This window comes from Vulpes vulpes, chromosome X (genome assembly GCF_048418805.1).
Source record: "Vulpes vulpes isolate BD-2025 chromosome X, VulVul3, whole genome shotgun sequence".
Lineage (NCBI taxonomy): Eukaryota > Metazoa > Chordata > Mammalia > Carnivora > Canidae > Vulpes > Vulpes vulpes.
In genome coordinates, this window is record NC_132796.1 from 25990636 (window position 1) to 26011325 (window position 20690).

Sequence of the window (20690 nt, forward strand, 5' to 3'; positions counted from 1 at the left end):
ATCCTGGAGACCCGGGATCGAATCCCACGTCGGGCTCCTCGTGCATGGAGCCTGCTTCTCCCTCTGCCTATGTCTCTGCCTCTCTTCCTCTCTCTCTCTCTGTGACTATCATAAAAAAAAAAAAAATTAAAAAAAAAAATTTAGATACTCGGGATCCCTGGGTGGCTCAGGGGTTGAGCGCCTGCCTATGGCCCAGGGCGTGATTCTGGAGTCCTGGGACTGAGTCCCACGTCGGGCTCCCTGCAGGGAACCTGCTTCTCCCTCTGCCTGTGTCTCTGCCTCTCTCTCTCTCTCTCTCTCTCTCTCTCTCTCTAATGAATAAATAAATCCTTAAAAAAAATTATATACTCTAGAGGAGCTGTATGGAGCTGAAACTCAGACCTGTGAGGAGGGAACAGCCCCTACGGCTGTTGGTATCTCTGATGGATCAGGGCTCAAGATGCTGGGTTTGCAAATTTGGAAAAAACTGCAACCTGGATCCAACTGCTGCTATGGGAAGGAGCTTTTGCACTGTCCTGAGAGCTGCACTCTCCCTCTGACCTAGGAATGAAAAAGAGACACTACAGTGGAGCTGAATTTGACCAGAGCAGCTCCGGTGTTGAGAGCCACTCATTTTAGAAACTGGATGTGATCAGAAAGGGGTCCATTCACTCCTGTCACCCACCCCACATAGCTGGCACAGTCGTATTAAAGCACCGGTAAATAACCTGTTTTGTTGGGCCGCCTGGTGTCTCAGTGGATGAGCATCTGCCTTCAGCTCAGGGGGTCATCCTGAGGTCCTGGAATCGAGTGCCACATAGGGCTCCTGCTTCTCCCTCTACTTATGTCTCTGCCTCTCTGTGTGTCTTTCATGAATAAATAAAATCTTTTTAAAAAATAAAAATAAAAAACCTGTTTTGAATTGAGAGTTCCATACCAAACAGAGCTGGCCAGCCCACTCCCAAACCTATGAGTGAGAAATAAATGTGCCTTGTAGTATGTCCCTGAGATTTTGCTTATTACGAGGCAAAAGTGGACTAATAAGAGCAGCTCTGTTCCACAGACTGAGCTGTAGTTTGTGTCTTTCTGTGCTCCACAATCCCTAGAGTGCTGTCCCCGAATGGCTCAGTACCACATCACATTCCAGTCATTGGAAAGGGGAAAGATCTACCCATTTCCTTTAAGGGTACAACCCAGAAGTTGTTAACATCGTTTATATTCACAACATGTTGGCTAGAACATATTCACATTAATCTATTTTACTTATGAGAGAGACTGAGAAATGTGTTCTTATTCTCCGAAGTCTTGTACCTAGCTAAAAATTCCATGACTTTAGGGATCCCTGGGTGGCTCAGTGGTTTAGCACCTGCCTTTGACCCAGGGTGTGATCCTGGAGTCCCGGGATCGAGTCACAGGATCAAGTCCCTCATTGGGCTCCCTCCATGGAGCCAGCTTCTCCCTCTGCTCTGCCTCTCTGTGTCTCTCATGAATAAATAAATAAAATCTTTTAAAAAAAGATTGGGGGACAAGGAGGAGCCAGCAGCCGGATAAAATAATCAAAACTCAGAACTTGGTTTAAAGTTATTTCTGGTCCTCTCTCTCAGTTGGGTTCTGCCACCAGTGAAGGGCTTAAAGTCAAAGTGAGTATAATCCTCTTTCTGTTCCTTAGGCTTCTCCATCCCCATTTTTCTTTTTTTTTTTTTTTTTTGTCATCCCCATTTTTCTAACCACAGTTTCTTCTCCTCCAAGGATAAAGAGGGTGGGAATGGAGGTAGATGATGTCCTGCCTTACAGGTTACAGTCAAAAGATGGTTTTGTCCTCTCTGGACACAGCAGATGCCTAAAATGGGCTCTTTCTCTCTTGGTTGCTTTTGGAGGTTCTTCTTAGGCTTCCACCCGGAAGATCTGATAGCACATCCTAGGACACATATGATGCTGCTTCCTCTGTTGGGCCTCTGTCTCCTCAACCCCTGGACTCTTATTGTCTGATGTTGCTGAAAGTCCTCTCTTGGTTGTCCATGCCTTCTGTGTGACTGGCATCCAAAAGCTTGCTCTCTTATGAGGTGTGATTCTTCAACACCCTCCTCATGGCGTGGTTTTTTTATATAGACCACCTTGTGGAATACCCACTGCTTCTTACTGCCAGGCTCCTCTTAACCATTAGCAGGGCCTTTGGGCAGGGCACAAGCAAGAGGCTCAAACTTTTTTGCTTTCTGTGACCATCACTCGATCCATAGGAAACAGATATACCGTTGCCATGCTGAGTTATGCTGCCCTGTCATCACTGCTCCGGCAAGATTCCTGTCTTCAGAATTCTTCTGGCAAGAGGCAGGCAGCAGTGTCTGTGCTGCTTCTGCTCTCCAAACTCCAAAAATATGTGGCCAGCCCTCCCTAAAATTCTCTGGGTCTCCCCTAAAATTCTCAGATAGCTACAGTTCAGTCAAGCAGCAGGAGTGTAATACATCCTTAAGACACTCCTAACTCAGCTCAGCTCTCAGAGGTCCCCTCACTTTGGCTTTGCCTTCTCCAGTGGAAGAGAAAATCTATGGTAATCTCCGAGAGATAATAACTAATCAAAATCTCCCTTCTTCTCTTCTCTTATTTCAGCTGGAAGGAATGTTTGGGTTATAGTTCTAGATCCTGTTTTTACTGCATCTTGGTGAGCCTTTAGGGAAGGGCCAAAGCTGTCACTGAAATGTGACAGAACTGAGCATGTATTTTCTTCAGCTGCATTCGATCCATCTATGTACCACTTCAGATATTTTTGGCCTCATTTGTATCAATAATCTATTGCCACATAACAAACCATTCCAAAACATAATAGTCTAAACTAATAACCATTTTATTTGCTTATTTTACAGTAAGCCAGCAATTTAAGGATTTTTTGTTGTTGTTGTTTGGTAATCTCTACACCCATTGTGGGGTTTGAATTTATAGGAGTTGCATGCTCCACCGACTGAGTCAGCCAGGCACCCCAGTAGGTCAGTAATTTAGATTGGTCTCTGCTGGACTGCTGTTCTTCTGATATCACCCAGGGTAATGCATAGTGACAAGAATAGTGGCTCTTCATGGGACTAACAAGGGCCCCCTCAGGACACCTGTGTGGCTCAGTGGTTAAGCGTCTGCCTTTGGCTCAGGGCATTGATCCCAGAGTCCCAGGATCAAGTCCCATATTGGCCTCCCTGCATGGAGCCTCCTTCTCCCTCTGCCTATGTCTCTGCCTCTCTGTCTCTGTCTCTCATGAATAAATAAAAATCTTTAAAAACAAAACAAACAAACAAACAAAAAAAAACAAGGGCCCCTCTCACCAAGTCACCCCAGCTCCACAGGGTACATCTAAAAAGGTATGCTCCGGCAGCCCCGGTGGCTCAGTGGTTTGGTGCCGCCTTCAGCCCGGGCGTGATCCTGGAGACGCAGGATCGAGTCCCATGTCGGGCTCCCTACATGGAGCCTGCTTCTCCCTATGCCTGTCTCTGCCTCTTTCTCTCTGTGTGTGTATGTCTCATGAATAAATAAATAAATCGTTAAAAAAAATTTAAAAAGTGTACTCACTTTGGCAGCACATATACCAAGTGCTAAAAAGTTAGCTGGGCCTTTAATGGGGCCATTTCATTAAGCTGGCTGCTTCTGAATGATGAAGCATATAATGAGACCTTTGGTTCTAAATGTCATGTGCAGCTCCTTTGCAGTAACACAATCGTTGATTTTAGCCAACACTGTATGGGATACCTTGTCAATGCATGACCATTTTGTAAATTCTTGAATGGTAGTCCTGCTGGGGGAACTGTAGATAGGAAAGGCAAACTCATAACTAGAGTATGAATCAGTCCTGGAAAGAATGAATTGCTGCCCCACAGTCACACACACCCCATGTGGAAGAGATCCAAAGTAATCATTTTGCCCAAGTGGCTGGCTGGTCTCCTTGAGAAATGGTGCCATACTGTGGCTCAGTGTTGGTTTCTGCAGGTGGTGGGTTGGGTCAGTAGCCACTAATTGAGCCTTCTAGAGAGGGAACTCTTGTTGGACCTGAAGGGTGAGCCTGGCTTCCATTGGCAGGATCCCTTCTTATGGAGCAAGCCCGTGATGAACCTTATTGGTGATGGACTACTTGGCCTGCTTGGTACCAGGCAATTTTGGATTTGGTCTCCAAAATATAAGTATTTTCTAGGATCTTAAAGCTGATGGGATGTTATGGTCCTCTTGTGAGAGGAGGAGGTCCCACGGGAGACTAAGCTGGAGTACAACCCATCTGTCTGGGAGAAAGGCAGATCTCTGGTTCTAGTTAGCTTTTGACCTGCAAACCAGCATAATTTCTCAGAATGACTTTCAGACTCTTTGTACGAAAATACCCTCTTTAAATCATGTTAATGTTCTATGTAGACCCCCTGATTGATTTTTTACCTTGTGATTTGGTGATTCTCAGTGGGAAAGAAGTTCCTCATAACCTAAACTGTTCCCTACATTCTACCTCCTGTTTTGCTTCCCTCCTAGCCTTCATGTAGCACTTGTCTCTGTGCTGGCCAGTACTTTAAATAACAAGAATGTCAAAGTGCTTTCTGAGCTTGCTGGAAAAAGTAAAGGCAGCCAAATCTAATTGTCCTGATAATAACCACAAGGGACAATAAGATTTAGCCCTCTTATACCAAGACATTTAAAAAAGAAAAATAAAATTATGAATTAAGTGCAAAGGTCCAAGAAGGTAAAGACACCAGTTGCCCAGCACCAGCACCCTTTCACCCCTGGTTCCAGGGCAGGACACACTCACTGTCTCATGTTTCAGCATTCTCTGACTTGGGAGTTGTGATCTGGTGATGGATAATGGGCTAGTGCCCTTTCTGGAACATGACTCATCTACACTCACGAGCACTCTTTTTAGAACAAGCCAGAGAAATAAGATTGGTCTCAGGCCATCACCTGAACTGGATAGATATAGTACACCAATCTCAGCAAGTCCAGCTGGTGACCAGGATCAACCCTTTCACATCCTCCCTCTCCTTGCTAGTCTTCATTCCTAACCACCAATGCCCCCATCTAGTCTCTCTGCTAGTTCATCTCTACCAAGGTTTTCATCCCAGGAATAGAAACCTCTCTCTTAATACAACTTAATCAAAATTGGTTCAATGTATTTTTCTTGTTAAAAGTGAAAAGTTGGGGATCCCTGGGTGGCTGAGCGGTTTAGCTCCTGCCTTCGGCCCAAGGCGTGATCCTGGAGTCCCGGGATCACGTCCCACATCAGGCTCCCTGCATGGAGCCCACTTCTCCCTCTGCCTGTGTCTCTACCTCTCTCTCTCTCTCTCTCTTTCTCTGTGTGTGTGTGTGTGTGTGTGTGTGCCTCTATGAATAAATAAATAAAATCTTTAAAAAATTATTTAATTCTTTTTCTCAAAAAAAGTAAATTTCAAATAGAAAACATGTTCAGTATCTACTCCTAAACAAATTCACAACAACCCTCCTTATATCTTTCTTTAATGCTAGATAAGCTTGACAGTGCTCTGAGGGAATCCTAATGCACAGGCTGCCAGTTGCCCACCTTCCTCAACCCTCAAGTTGAGAGACTTGCAAATTGATTTCTTTTTAAAATCTCTTCTTGGGCAGCCCCAGTGGCTCAACGGTTTAGTTTAGCGCCGCCTTCGGCCCAGGGCTTGATCCTGGAGTCCCGGGATTGGGTCCTACATCAGGCTCCCTGCCTGTAGCCTGCTTCTCCCTCTGTCTCATGAATAAATAAATAAAATCTTTAAAAAAATAAAATCTCCTCTTTAGAGATGCTTTGGCTGGCTCAGTCATTAGAGCATGCAACTCTTGATCTCAGGGATTGTGAGTTCAAGCCCTGTGTTGGTCATAGAAATTACTAAAAAAATAGTATTTTAAAATAAGTGAGTAGGGGGCAGCCCAGGTGGCTCAGCGGTTTAGCGCCACCTTCAGCCCAGGGTGTGATCCTGGGGACCCGGGATTGACTCCCACATGGGGCTCTCTGCATAGAGCCTGCTTCTCCCTCTGCCTGTGTCTCTGCCTCTCTCTCTCTGTTTCTCATGAATAAATAAAATCTTTAAAAATAAAATAAAATAAAGTGAGTAAATAAATAAAAATCTCTTCTCTAATGAGCCAGTAAGGTAGATTTACACAGATACAGTGGGTAGGTAACAGTGCTTGGGGAGAACAGGAGAGATAAACACCATGTTTGGCGAGGTAGGTAGAAGAGAATGAATGGGTAGGTAAATTAGGAAAAGTTCTTATGGAGTGACCTCACTAATATTACAGCAATGGGGACACCTGGGTGGCTCAGGGGTTGGGCATCTGACTTTGGCTCAGGGTATGATCCTGGAGTCCTGGGATCGAGTCCCACATCGAGCTCCCTACATGGAGCCTACTTCTCCTCCCTCTGCCTGTGTCTCTGCCTCTCTCTCTGTGTCTCTTGTGAATAAATAAATAAAATATATTTTTTTAAATAGAATCTTAAAAAGAAAAAAAGATTACAGCAATGGTAGAGAGTATTTGTCGTGGATGCTCTGGTAATCCACTGAGATTCCCTGTTCAGACCAATGCACCTATCTCCTAGTTACTGGGGCTATTGATTCCTGACAGTGGACATCTATGTATCTCACTAAGAATTGCCTTTGCTTAAGGGATCTGCCTCAAAAAGGTTATGCACTTGCCTAGTGGGTGATACACAGCTAATGACTGGCTGATGTGGAAATACAAAGACTCAACATCCTTTTATTAATTTGGAATACTTCAGATCTCCAGATGAGATAGGCCGAAGTCTTGGTTGCATTGTCATCATGGATCATTGTTTCCCTCTGTCCCATTTTGTTTTTCTTCCTTACTGGTGTGTTTCCCAAGAGAATTTCTCAATGAACCTCCTGCACTCACTTATTTGTCTCAAAATCTCTTTCAAAAGACAAGCCAACCTAAGTCCTCTATATAGTAAGCCTATGTGTATTTCACTGAGTTGTTTTTTAGAGTATCTAACCCTTCTAACAATTGTCCCAGATTTCCCTTGGTGATGGATAAAGGAGACTACTCCCCTTTTTTTAGTTTATGTGCCTCTAATGAAATTCCTCCACTTCCAGCTCCAAAGGTGATCAATATTATTCAGTCCGGCTAATCAAAGCCTCATAATCCCTAGGCCACAGTAGTTGGTTCAGGAGTGAGCAAGTGACTTATGCAGAGCAACTCAGATGCAATAAGACTTTTGAGAGACATCCAGGGAAGACATTCTCATTTTTTTCTAGAGGATGGAAGATCTGGAGTTATAGTAGCCATTTCATGACTACAGAGGGAACTTCTGTCTAAAGAATGGTAACAACCCAAAGGAAGTGAATTGAGAGATGAAGAGAGAAAAAAAGGAAGAAGGTCTGAGGATATCATTTGAACTCCTGTATCACACAATACTTAAAGCCAGCCCAGGGGCACCAGGGTGGCTCACTCTGAGGAGTGTCTGACTCTTGATTTGGCTCAGGTCACGATTCTAGGGTTGTGGCATTGTGCTCTGTGCTCAGTGTGGAGTCTGCTTGAGATTCTCTTTCTTCCTCTCCCTTAGCTCCTCCCCCTGCTCAGGCCAGCTCTCTAAATAATAAATAAATAAATAAATAGATAGATAAATAAATAAATAAATAAAATCTTTCAATTTTTTAAAGAACTTAAATAAAAAAAAAAAAAGCCAGCCCTATGTCCTATACCATTCAGTTACATGAAGTAATACATTTTCTTTCCTGAGTAAGCCTGGTTTTTTTTGTTTGTTTTTTAATTTTTTATTATTATTTATGATAGTCACACATAGAGAGAGAGAGAGAGGCAGAGACACAGGCAGAGGGAGAAGCAGGCTCCATGCACCGGGAGCCCGACGTGGGATTCGATCCCAGGTCTCCAGGATCGGGCCCTGGGCCAAAGGCAGGCGCTAAACCGCTGCACCACCCAGGGATCCCAGTAAGCCTGTTTAACGTAAATTTTCTGTTGCTTGCAAACAAAAGATTCTAAACTGATATACCGTGAATGAATGAGTATAAGAAATGAATGGTTGGAACACTCAAGACCATGATTGAGATGGGGAAGCAAATTAACCAAAAATATTTATATTCTGTATTAATAAAATGAATCCTATCTTTTCCTAGTACTTTCAGGTCTCAATATACAACTGCTTAAGACATAAGTGCTCCATAAGCATCTGTTAAATTAAATGTAATTCTACAAGGATGCCTGGGTGGCTCAGCAGTTGAGCACCTGCCTTCGGCCTAGGGCATGATCCTGGGGTCCAGGGATCGAGTCCCACATCAGGCTCCCTGCATGGAACCTGCTTCTTTCTCTGGCCTATGTCTCTGCCTCTCTCTTTCTGTGTCTCTCATGAATAAATAAATAAAATCTTTTATAAAAAATACGGGGGTCCCTAGATGGCTCAGTGGTTTAGCACCTGCCTTTGGCCCAGGGCGTGATCCTGGAGTCCCGGGATCGAGTTCCACGTCGGACTCCTTGCATGGAGCCCACTTCTCCCTCTGCCTGTGTCTCTACCTCTCTCTCTCTCTCTCTCTCTCTGTGCCTCTATGAATAAATAAATAAAATCTTAAAAAAAAGAATTAAATTGACATGACAAAGAGTAACAGGAGAAAAAATGAGTTTAATTATGTGTCCATGGAGGACCAATAATAAAATTGAGACCTTAAAAGAATGACCAAAGCAGGCCATTTTCATACTTTCTTTTTAAAGCCTTATTTATTTAAGTAATTGCTACACTCCATTTGTGGCTTGAACTTACAACCCTGAGATCAGGAGTCACACGCTCTTCCAACTAAGCCAGCTAGACACCCCAGTTTTTATATTTTATACCCAGTTTTATACAAAGAGACAATAAATTTGGGAGAAATTGGCAGGACAAAGAAAACTTATGTTTCAGAGTTTCAAATAAGGAATTCTTTATTTTTTTATTTTTATTTTTTCAAATAAGGAATTCGAAACAGATTTTGGGCTGGGGTAGAAAATTAGTGAAAGTAATTAAGTTTGTTCAAACAGCCTTCTTGGACCTGAATTCCCTATCTCTGTTGATAAGAATGTCTCTTTACCTCCTGGTACAGGGAGGGTACCTTTCACATGGGAGATTTACTTTCTGTTTTCTGCCAACAAAGGTCCGGGTGTTCTTGCATTGGCTGTTTCTCAAGTCACTTTAATTCATAAATTAAAAAATATATATTTTTAAGTAATCTGTACACCCAACATGGGGCTCAAACATGAGACACTGAGATCAAGAGACACATGCTCTAATAACTGAGCCAGTCAGTCATCCCTTAAGTAATGTTAATTCAAAATAATCAGAGATCCCTGGGTGCTTCAGTTTGGCACCTGCCTTCAGCCCAGTTCATGATCCTGGAGTCCCGGGATCGAATCCCATGTCGGGCTCCCTGCATGGAGCCTGCTTCTCCCTCTGCCTGTGTGTCTGCCTCTCTTTCTCTCTGTGTCTCTCATGAATAAATAAGTAAAAATCTTTAAAAAAAAAAACAAATCAATATGCCAAAGTAGCACATTTTGAGGCCAACTGCCCTTGATACCATAGATGGACTAGTACAAAGAAATACTTGACATGGGATCCCTGGGTGGCTCAGCAGTTTGGCACCTGCTTTTGGCCCAGGGCGTGATCCTGGAGCCCCGGGGATCGAGTCCCACATCTGGCTCCCTGCCTGGAGCCTGCTTCTCCCTCTGCCTGTGTCTCTGCCTCTCTCTCTGTGTGTGTCTCTCATGAATAGGTGAATAAAATCTGTAAAAAAAAAAAGAAAATGAGTGAACATATGTTCAGTTATTACAAAAATAAATAATAAACATTCAAAATAAAAGTTTATCATTATTTGAATTTTACCAGGGAAAAATTATATATAGTTTTTAAAAACGTCTTTTTTGGTATTGAAAATGGTCATTTGTTTATTCTCAAATCTCATCCTCCCAATCAGAGAGCAATGAGGTCACACGAATTCTTTTTAAACTTCTCATTCTGTAAGCTTTAGACCCACTGTCGTGAATCTAGAGATGTGGGAGAGAATAGCTGCGAGATGATAAATCAGGGTGCATGAGAATAGATCCTCATTATATTGTGATTTTTAAAAAAGATTTTATTTATTTATTTTTGAGAGAGAGAGAGAGAGCACAGAGGGAGGGAAAAGCTGAGCAGGGACCCTGATGTGGGGCTTCATCCCAGGACCCTGAGATCACGACCTGAGCCAAAGGCAGATGCTCAACCCACTGAGCCACTCAGGCACCCCTATATTGTAATTTATAATAAGAAATATGTATTTGGTCTTTTTCCCCATTCCTGGCATAAAGATCCTAAAAGCCCTGGAATTCCCAGGTCAAAAGAACTGTGAACATGCCTTTTGTTATTCATAACAAGCTCCTCTCAACCACACCTGAGTTTTTTTTTTGTTTTTTAAGATTTTATTTGTTTATTCATGATAGACACAGAGAGAGAGAGGCAGAGACACAAGCAGACACCATATAGGGAACCCAACGTGGGACTGGATCCTGGGTCTCCAGGATCACCCCCTGGGCCAAAGGCAGGCGCTAAACCGCTGAGCCACCACTTGAGTTTATGTCCACAAGGTAACTTTTGGAAAAACCCCTAAGGATGGGAGTTGGTTGCCAAGAGAACCAACCTTGTAATTAAAGATTTGGAACTTTCAGCCCCAGCCGGAAACCTCTGGGAAGGGGAGGGGCCAAAGTTTGAATTAATCACCAAAAGCCAATGATTGAATCAACCATGTCTATTTACTTATTTATTTATTTATTTATAAAAATCGTGTCTATTTAATGAACCCTCCAAAAAACACAAAAGGATAGGGCTTAGAGAGCTTATGGGCTGGTGATTATGTGGAAGTGCCATGTGGGTTGCATTCCAGAGACGGTACAGAAGCTCTACCTCCATACCACTCCCTACACATATCTTCTATCAGACTGTTCCTGAGTTATAGCCTTTTATAATCCAGTTAAGTAAACTGTTTTCCTAAATTTTGTGAGCTGTTCTAGCAAATTAATTGAACCTGAGAAGGGGAATCATGGAAACCTCTGATCTATAGCTGGTTGATGAGAATCACAGATGACAACCTGTACCTGTGATTGGTGTGTCAAGGGTGGAAGGAGTAGTCCTGCCAATTGAGCCCATAACCTGTGGGATCTGCTGCTATTTCCAGGTAGATATTGTCATTGATTAGAGCTTTTTTTTCTTAAGATTTTATTTATTTATTTATTCATGAGAGACACACAGAGAGAGAGAGAGGCAGAGACACAAGCAGAGGGAGAAGCAGTTTCCATGCAGGGAGCCCAACATGGGACTCCATCCCAGGTCTCCAGGATCATGCCCTGGGCTGAAGGCAGCACTAAACTGCTGAGCCACTGGGGCTGCCCTTCCATATTTCTTCATAGCCTTTATTATTGCAGTAGATTTTATTATTGTTCAAAAATATTTGGTGCCCCTTTCCTGAGGGTACTTTTTCTACAGAGCGAGTTCCTGTGAGCCTCCCTATAGGAACAGGATCTGCTTCATTGATACCAAGTTTGGTCATATGACTTGCTTTTGCCAGTGGAATTTATGCAGAAATGATATATCCCACATCTGAGCTTAAGCTTTAAGAACTATTACATTATTCTGTCCTTGCTTTTTTTTCCCCTAATACCTTGAAAGCAACATGAGGCTAGTGACCTGGAATGAAACAGAGCTGCAGCTGTCCTGCAAGGGATAGGTAACTGAATGAGAAACCTGTGATAAGTCAGAGATTTGGGGATCATCTGTTACTGGGGCATAATCTAGCAAAAGCTGACTGGTGCAATGATTATAATGGCTGCAAATTATTCCATTGTGTTATATAGTCCAATTTTTTAGTTTGTTTCCGTTTGTTTGTTTAAGATTTTATTTATTCATGAGAGGCACAGAGAGACAGAGGCAGAGACATAGGCAGAGGGAGAAGCAGGCTCCATGCAAGAAGCCCGACCCGGCACTCCATCCCCGGACTCCAGGATCACGCCCTGAGCCAAAGGCAGACACTCAACTGCTGAGCCATCCAGGCGTCCCAGTCTGTTTTCCTAATATTGAACATTTAGGGGGTTTTCAACTTTTGGCCATTATAAATAATTCTGAAATGGACATCTGTGTGCACATTTTTGTTATCATTTCATTTTTTTTTAAGATTTTATTCTTTTATTCATGAGAGACAGAGAGAGAGAGAGAGGCAGAGACACAGGCAGAGGGAGAAGCAGGCTCCATGCAGGGAGCCCAATGTGGTACTCCATCCCAGGTCTCCAGGATCACACCCTGAGCCAAAGGCAGATGCTCAATCGCTGAGCCACCCAGGTGTCCCTGTTATCATTTCTATTAAATTATTTCTTTAGGCTACATTTTTGAGGGTAGAAAACTGGGTCAACATGTATGATCATCAAGATTGCTCTCATTCCCCAAAGGGGTCTATTGTCTGTAATTAAGTCAGGTTCCATCAAAAGCCCATAAAAACCACTCTAGTACCTTTGACCGAGGGAAAATAAAACAGGAAATTGATTTTACAAAAAAATGGAGAGGTTGAAAAGTCAATGATGAATTAACTCAAATATTGGCAATAGCAGAAACATGCTGCCACCCCGAGGGATGAAGGGACATTTGGATAAGGCAGTACTTTTTTTTTTTTGGATGAGGTAGTATTACCAAAGGTCAGAAACCAGCCATCTGAAGGGAACTAGAACCACAGCTAGGTAGGCCTGGTCAGAACTGTCCAGTAGTAGCTTGAACCATCTAGGGAGGTTTGGTCTAGCAAAGCTGGATCCATGAAAGAGATGCTACAAGAAGCAGAAAGAGGGAGAAAAGTACTTTGAACTCTTTGTTCTTGTTCTTATTTTTTTTTATTTTTTTTGAACTCTTTGTTCTTGCTTTCCAATCTTCTGCAGATATTTACTGTCCACTGGGTAAAACTACCCAGAAGTCAGAGAACAAAGGAACCTGGGAAATTGGGTTTCCTATGATACAGAATAGAGCGAGAGGAAGGCAGTGAGAGCCAATTGAGCAGCAGTGAATGAGTCAACTACTTTACTAGTCTTTCTAGCATTGCATGTTTTCATTATCAGAAATGTTCTTTTGGCATGGGAGGCAATATTGTTTAGTAGTTGAAGTACTGACTAAAATCAGACATCCGGACGCCTGGGTGGCTCAGCAGTTTAGCGCTGCCTTCAGCCCAGGGTGTGATCCTGGAGACCCGGGATCTAGTCCCACGTCAGGCTCCCTGCATGGAGCCTGTTTCTCCCTCTGCCTGTGTCTCTGCCTCTCTCTTTCTCTGTGTATCTCATTAATTTAAAATCTTAAAAAATAAAATAAAACACTTAGCATAGTGCCTAGCATGAAAGAAGTTCTCAATAAATACTAACTAATATAATTTGCTAAGTGCAACCTGAAATCTGTAGATTAGTTTAATTTTCACTTGTTTGTTATCTATATAGGGTAAACATTTTCCAAGTGATTTTCCTTTACCATATATATTTCCTCAGGTATTAGCCGACTGTTTATTCTTTTAACTACAGGGTTGAGATGTCATAATTTTTTTTTTTTTTATGATAGTCACACACAGAGAGAGAGAGAGGCAGAGACACAGGCAGAGGGAGAAGCAGGCTCCATGCACCGGGAGCCCGATGTGGGATTCGATCCCGGGTCTCCAGGATCGCGCCCTGGGCCAAACGCAGGTGCCAAACCGCTGCGCCACTCAGGGATCCCGAGATGTCATAAATTTGAATGACTTTCTTAACATGGTAGAGTTATGAATTCTTTGTCACATTTCATATTTCATATTGCTTGAAGCTACAAAAGTTACCTTTCTGACACAAAGCTGGAAAATACTCCATTCTGGGTTTCTAGAACTAGATTAGGATATATAATTGCCTACCAATAAGTTAATAAGTTTGGGTGTGTATAACAGATAAATAAAATCTCTTCTGTAAAAGACTAGGCTAGTATGTTGCTTTACAGTATCAGGAAACCAGACTCCTTGTACTTTGTTCGCCATCTCTAGAATGCTATCCCAGTCTCCTGACCTCAGTTGGCTCTCTCCCACCTCCGTATTCCACATAATGGGAAGCAGGAGAGGGCAAGTCAGGTGCTTTCCCTTTCAGAGTATCACCTGAAAGTTGCACACAGCATGCCATCTCACATCCCACTGGCCAGAACTTAGTTTCATGACCACATCTAATTACAAGGAAGACCGGAAAATGAAGTTCTTATTTTAAGGTGCTACATACATACTCAGCTCAAAATTCTTTTTTTTTTTTTTTAAGATTTTATTTACTTATTCATTAGAGACACACAGAGAGAGAGGCAGAGACACAGGCAGAGGGAGAAGCAGGCTCCATGCAGGGAGCCTGATGTGGGACGCGATCCTGGGACTCCAGGATCAAGCCCTGGGCTGAAGGCGGCGCTAAACTGCTGAGCCACCCAGGAATCCCACTCAGCTCCAAATTCTATAATGATATGAGGGACAAGCAGATTTGGGGGGCAAGCTATTAGCCTCTGCCGTTCTGATTTTCTGGACACACAAACATTTCTGTGTATGCTTCTTCCAACACACAGAACATACCCATTGCTAAAGGAGAGAACTCCCCCGTAGGATCCCATTTCCACCAAAGGGGAGCAGATTATGCCACCCTAAAATATGCCTCTTGGTCATATTGATCATCTTGAGAGCTAATTATTTTTACAAAACTGCAGATACAGGAGAAGGTCTAAAACCTAGTAGAGGTTACCCTTTTGTGAGAGATATTTATCTTTATAAGGGAAATCTCTATTGATAAGCTTGGGTCTCTCCCAGGAAGAGGATGATGACTAAAAGCAGAAACTCAGGGGCGCCTGAGTGGCTCAGATGGTTAAGCATCTGCCTTCGACTCAGGTCATGATCCGAGGTTCCTGGGATCCAGCCCTATATTGGCTCCTTGCTCAATGGGGAATCTGCTTCTCTCTCTTTCCCTCCATCTCTTCCTCCTCTCTTGATCTCTCTCTCTCAAATAAGTAAATAAATAATCTTTAAAAAAATCCAGAAACTGTTATCAATGGAGAAGGCAAAGATTTCAATCTGCATAACAACCTTACCCTTGTTCGCTGTGCTTTTCCTGGTCACCTCCCATGAATGGCATCACATCTCCCCCAAGGTCTTTCTTTAGTCTTTATCTGAAGGCATTTAAGGGGGTGGCTCTGGCCATTTCTGTCAGTTACTCAGTCTTCCTGGGTCTCTCCCCTGTGTACAGAGGGTACACATGTTATTCAGTGTGTTTGTTTTTCTCCTATTAATCTCTTTTATAATGGGGGGGGGGTCCTCAGTCAAGAACCCAGAGAAGAGTACAGAGAGAATTATTTTTCCTTCCTTATGCCACTTAGATTTCAAAGTTCAGGATCTCCGGGGGATGTGTGATCCCCTATGTCAGGTACAAACGTATCTTCTTGTGGTCCTGCAATCTGTAAAAAATAAGACAAGTGATGTGCTCTCTCCACAGCATCATGGTAGAGTAGGAGCAGGGTGGCAACAGAAACAGTGCTACTGGAAAGACAGGAGTGACAATGCCCGGCAGTCGGCAGTTCCTGGCGGTTACTGAGTCCGACTGGCTGGGAGAGCAAAAGCTCCTTGTCCTAGCACTGGATCAGATTCCTTAGCTCATCTGATAGCCCTCAGCTCTGCTCCCTTAAAGAAAACCCTTGTCTATTGTCCTCTGTGGCCCTCCGGAAGGTTCACTGCCATTGATTATTGATGGCCACATTCGCAGTGGGCCTTTCTTGGGGATTGGTCTGTTCTGCGCTGAGCAGTTTGGGGGCCCTAACATTTGCTTGAAGGTGGAGAGGAGCAGAATTTGCCACTGCAAAGCCAGCCTCTTCCGCCTAAGGATTATTCGAGGCCCCATTATTTTTAAGAAACTGCAGACCCGGGAGAAGCTCTGAGAACCGAGTAGAAGTTCACACTTTTGGGAGCGACTTTACATGTCTAAAAGGAATCTGCATTTGTAAGGGTGGCTCCCTCCTGTGTACCAGGAAGAGGTGGTTGACTCCAAATCTCTAGAAACTGTCATCCAGAGAGAAGGCAGGGGTTTAAATTTGCATGACAACTACACCCTTGTTTACTGGGCTTTGCCTGACGGCCTCCGGTAACCGACTCCCCACCCCCCCAACATATTTGGGCTTCTGCTGAAGCTGGTATTTAAAGGGATGGCTGCAGCCACTCCGGGGAGTTACTCACTTTTCCTGGGTCTCTGCCATGTATACAGGAGGTATGTATGTCATTAAACTTGTCTTTCTCCTTTTAATCTGTGTTTTTATTATGGGGGAGGGAGGGTCTCAGCCAAGAACCTAAAAAGATAAAGGGGAAGTAATTTTTCCTTTCCTGTGCAAGATCTAATCATCACAGGCATTTGCAAACCTGCTTTTTGGCTTCTTTGGCTTTCAGATCCTCTCTAATATTTAATAGGCTTCTGGTCTGTTTGCTGGTTGTCAATTTCATTTAGAAGAACCAGTTCCAGGGGGTCAGCCTCAGGGCAGCAAGAGCCTGTCTTGGCCACGAACTCCTGGGGCGAAGGAGGCAGGAAGCAGCAGGGCCTGGGGGTTAATGGGCTCACAGACCCCGAGAACTTGACCGAGATATGCAACTGCCCAAGACTCTGTGTCGTGCCCTGCACCCCTGGGTGCCCTCCTGCAGCTGCCCTAGCTCCATGGAATGCATGCAACTAGTGGTAGGGATTTGCCACCCCCACCCCCTCCCCCGCCTCAGACTATCTCTGCCTGGTCCATCCCTCTGTAGGGTGTTGCTAAAAGTAGCAAGATGCAGCAGACACTGTTCAACATTATACATATTTCTTATTTACCCCAATGCTGTTCTTCTGAGGCCTATGAGGCTTTCCAAGATCTTGCTGACCTTTGTTAATGCTGTGCCTAGCTGAATTTTCTATTTCCTTAGAAGAAAGAGAAGATGGTTGTTGGTACGACTAACACTCTCTGCCACAAATGCCTATTGATTCAGACAGGTTCTTAATTCCACTCCATAAAGTGAGTCAGCAACTTGTAGGAGGCATGGGGCCAGCGAAACAGAAAACTGGCTTCCTCAGATTGCCATATCGTACAGTGTCATGGGACTCACTATGAAAAAGGAAACCAAGACCGCCCCACCCCCCCCCAAAAGTTGCAGCTAAACTTTTGCTAGTTTTGGGTATGATTGATATGAATGCTCAAAGATGATACTATAACTAGCAATAAGGCTGATTTTTTCTGGGCCCTCTCAAAAATTTGACTTTGAAAGTCTGGTAGAACAGCTAGGCTGTGACTTTAGAAACTGAAGTTGAGAAAACCCATGTACTGTTAGAATTTTTCAATATGATTGTCAGGTTGCTTAAGTTACTTCTGAAATTATTTTATTCTCTTTTAGATACACTGAATGTGGATCTGTAGCTTGTAATATATTCTAAATACTTCATGATGTTTCCTCCCTTCTTACAGTGTAAGATAAACCTTTACAGGGGATGAAAAATGAATGATTGTCACAGAGATTTTTCTTTCTCTTCTCAGCATGTTCATTTTCTTTATATGTCATTTTCTTGATGTTCATTTCATGTAATAAATCTACTCCAGATTCCTTCATCTCTAGCACCGAAAAAAAAAGCTTCATTAGTTTGCACTGTCAAAATACAAATCAAATACCAATTTTATTTGAGAATGGAGACAGTGATCATTCTAAACAGAATGTCCGGAACAAAGTGAAGAGACTTTGAGAAGTTTCTATCATTAAAAAAAAAAAAAAAAGATTTTCATTTATTTATTCATGAGATACAGAGAGTGGCAGAGACACAGCCCGAGGGAGAAGCAGGCTCCCTGCAAGGAGTCCGATGGGGGACCCGATCCCGAATCCCAGGATCACGCCCTGAGCCGAGGGCAGACGCTCAACTGCTGAGCCACCCAGGCATCCCATAGATAGAAGTTTCTATTGTTATAACTATTTCTACTGGTGTGACGTATAAGGGACTTTGATGTATTTTGTTCACTGCTATATGGCTGGTACCTAGAGCAGCACTTGGTGGATGCTCAATACATATTTATTGAGTTAATAAATTAATGGATTTTTCTTTTTCATCATCCTAAAATACACTGAAAAATACTTAACCAAAGTAGTTGGAATAGAGTGGATCTTTTTGATTCCTTACAAGGAGAAGGCATGGTGGGATTATATAATTCAGACCATTAAAATTCATGAAAGCATTCAGACTGGGTGAGAAGATACTTCACCTCAATTTGATGTCTCTAAATTTTCATACCAGGAGAGAGGAGGAGGGGCACAAAGTGTGGGAGCCCGATTATGTGAAACAGTGTTTCAGATGTGTGTCTCTGGGAGATAATGACTGAGAAGACACTGACCCACATGATTGGCAACATAACACTGAAATTAATATTTCCAAGCATTCTTCATATAGTCTTTCGGTCTCACAACAAATATGAGAGTGGTTTCTATTACTCTTCTCATTTTACAAATGTGGAAATTGAGCTTTCAAGATATAACCTGTCCAAAGTCCCACACCTGATGATTGGAAGAGCCCCGGCCTGAAGGTCCTTGACGAATAAGGTCACATTGGGTAAATCCTGCTTTTGTTCCTTTAGCATTTAGCTGTGCTGCAGTTCCTTCTCTGCCCCTCACCTCCTTTTGCAGCCTTTTCCCCTTCTTGTTAAGGACATTGTGCTAATGTTGAAATGTCATTATGGGCCTTGAGTTAATAAAGGGCATCTTTTCTAGTGTCCAAAACAACATATTTCCTGGGTCTTTGAAGGAAGTAATGATGACTGGAACCAAAGTCCCAGAATTTTCCACAAGCCACTACAGATGTCTGGGAGAGCTGGTTAGTAGGAACTCGATTACTATTTGACGATTGGTGCCCTCCCCCCATTATATGTTGAAGTCCTCATGTGATGGTATTCAGAGACCTGCACCTTCGTGAGAGGAGCCCGAGTTAGATGAGGCCCTGGGAGTAGGGCCCTCTTGATGGACTTGGTGGCTTTATTAGGGCAAGAGAATGATCTCTTTTGGCCTCTGTGCACTTGCACTGAGGGAAGGCCCTGTGAGGACAGAATTTGGTCATCTGCAATCCGAGAAGAGAGCTCTCAGCAGGAACTGATTTGGCTAGCATCTTGATCTTAGACTTCCCACCAAAATCATGAGAAAATAAATTTCTGCTCTTTGAGTCACCCAGCCTATCATTTTTTTATGGCAGCCCAAGCAGTCTAATATACACTCTGTAGCGCTTTGGCCCCCAAACCTCTGTGTGGACATTTTGGCCCAGGTGAGGCAGATGGTATCACTTGTGTGGAGTGAGCTCTAGTTTTGCCTAGATCAGAAACTGGCCTGAAAGGCCTTTCTCATGTGTTCTTTTTCCTGAGCCTGAATCTGGTTCCTGCTCAGTCTTCTAAGGTGATGGAAGTGGGAACGGGAGCCTCTTCCTAGCTGAGGAGCAGTGAAAAAGAGAAGGGGTGTGGCCCATTTGTCATTGCCAATTACCGAAAGAGGCCAAGAATAAGAATCTTCAGAAAAGAACATCCATGTCCAGAGAATCTCTGTACGTGACTCCTATAGTCCTTTAATTTCCCATCTAATTCTGGAAACAGGTCATTGAATTCAGGGTTTTCTTTTGTAATGTAGGTGTTTAGTGCTGTAACTTTCCCTCTAAGCACTGTTTTAGGTGCATCTTGCAAATTCTACTAGGTCATATTGCACTTTCATAGAGTTAAAAGTACTTTCTTTTTTTAAAGATTTTATTTATTTACTCATGAGAGATAACAGAGAGAGGCAGAGACATCGGCAGAGGGAGAAGCAGGCTCCATGCAGGGAGCCTGATGTGGGACTCCATCCCGGAACTCCTGGATCATGTCCTGAGCCCAAGGCAGACGCTCAACCACTGAGCCACCCAGGCATCCCTAAAACTGCTTTCTAATTTTTCTAGATTTCTATTTTTGTCGATGAATTAGAGTTGTGTCATTTGAGAATTTTCTAGAGATCTTTCTGTTTGCTTTTTCTTTTTTTTTTTTTAAGATTTATTTATTTATTTATTTATTTATTTATTTATTTTTCAATGAGAGACACAGAGAGGCAGAGACACAGGCGGAGGGAGAAGCAGGCTCCATGCAGGGAGCCCGGTGCGGTGCCCGGACTCGGGACTCGATCCAGGCACGGGATCATGTCCTGAGCTGAAGGCAGATGCCCAACCGCTGAGTCACCCAGGCGTCCCTCTGTTTCCTATCTAATTTAATTCCATTGTGGTCCTATAACACACTTTGCATAATTTGAATGCTTTTTAATTTATTGAGACTTGCTTTATGGCCCATGCTGTGATTTATCTTGGTAAATATTCCATGCATATTTGAAATGATTGCGTATACTACTCTTGGTGGACAGAATATTTTATAAATGTTAATTGGAGCATGTGAATTGATTATGTGCTTCTCCATATATACTTGCTGATTTTCTGTTTATTTGTTTTTGTTTTTTTTTTTTTTTAAAGATTTTATTTATTTATTCATGATAGTCAGAGAGAGAGAGGCAGAGACACAGGCAGAGGGAGAAGCAGGCTCCATGCACCGGGAGCCCGACGTGGGATTCGATCCCGGGTCGTCCAGGATCGCGCCCTGGGCCAAAGCCAGGCGCCAAACCGCTGCGCCACCCAGGGATCCCTGATTTTCTGTTTATTTGTTCGAT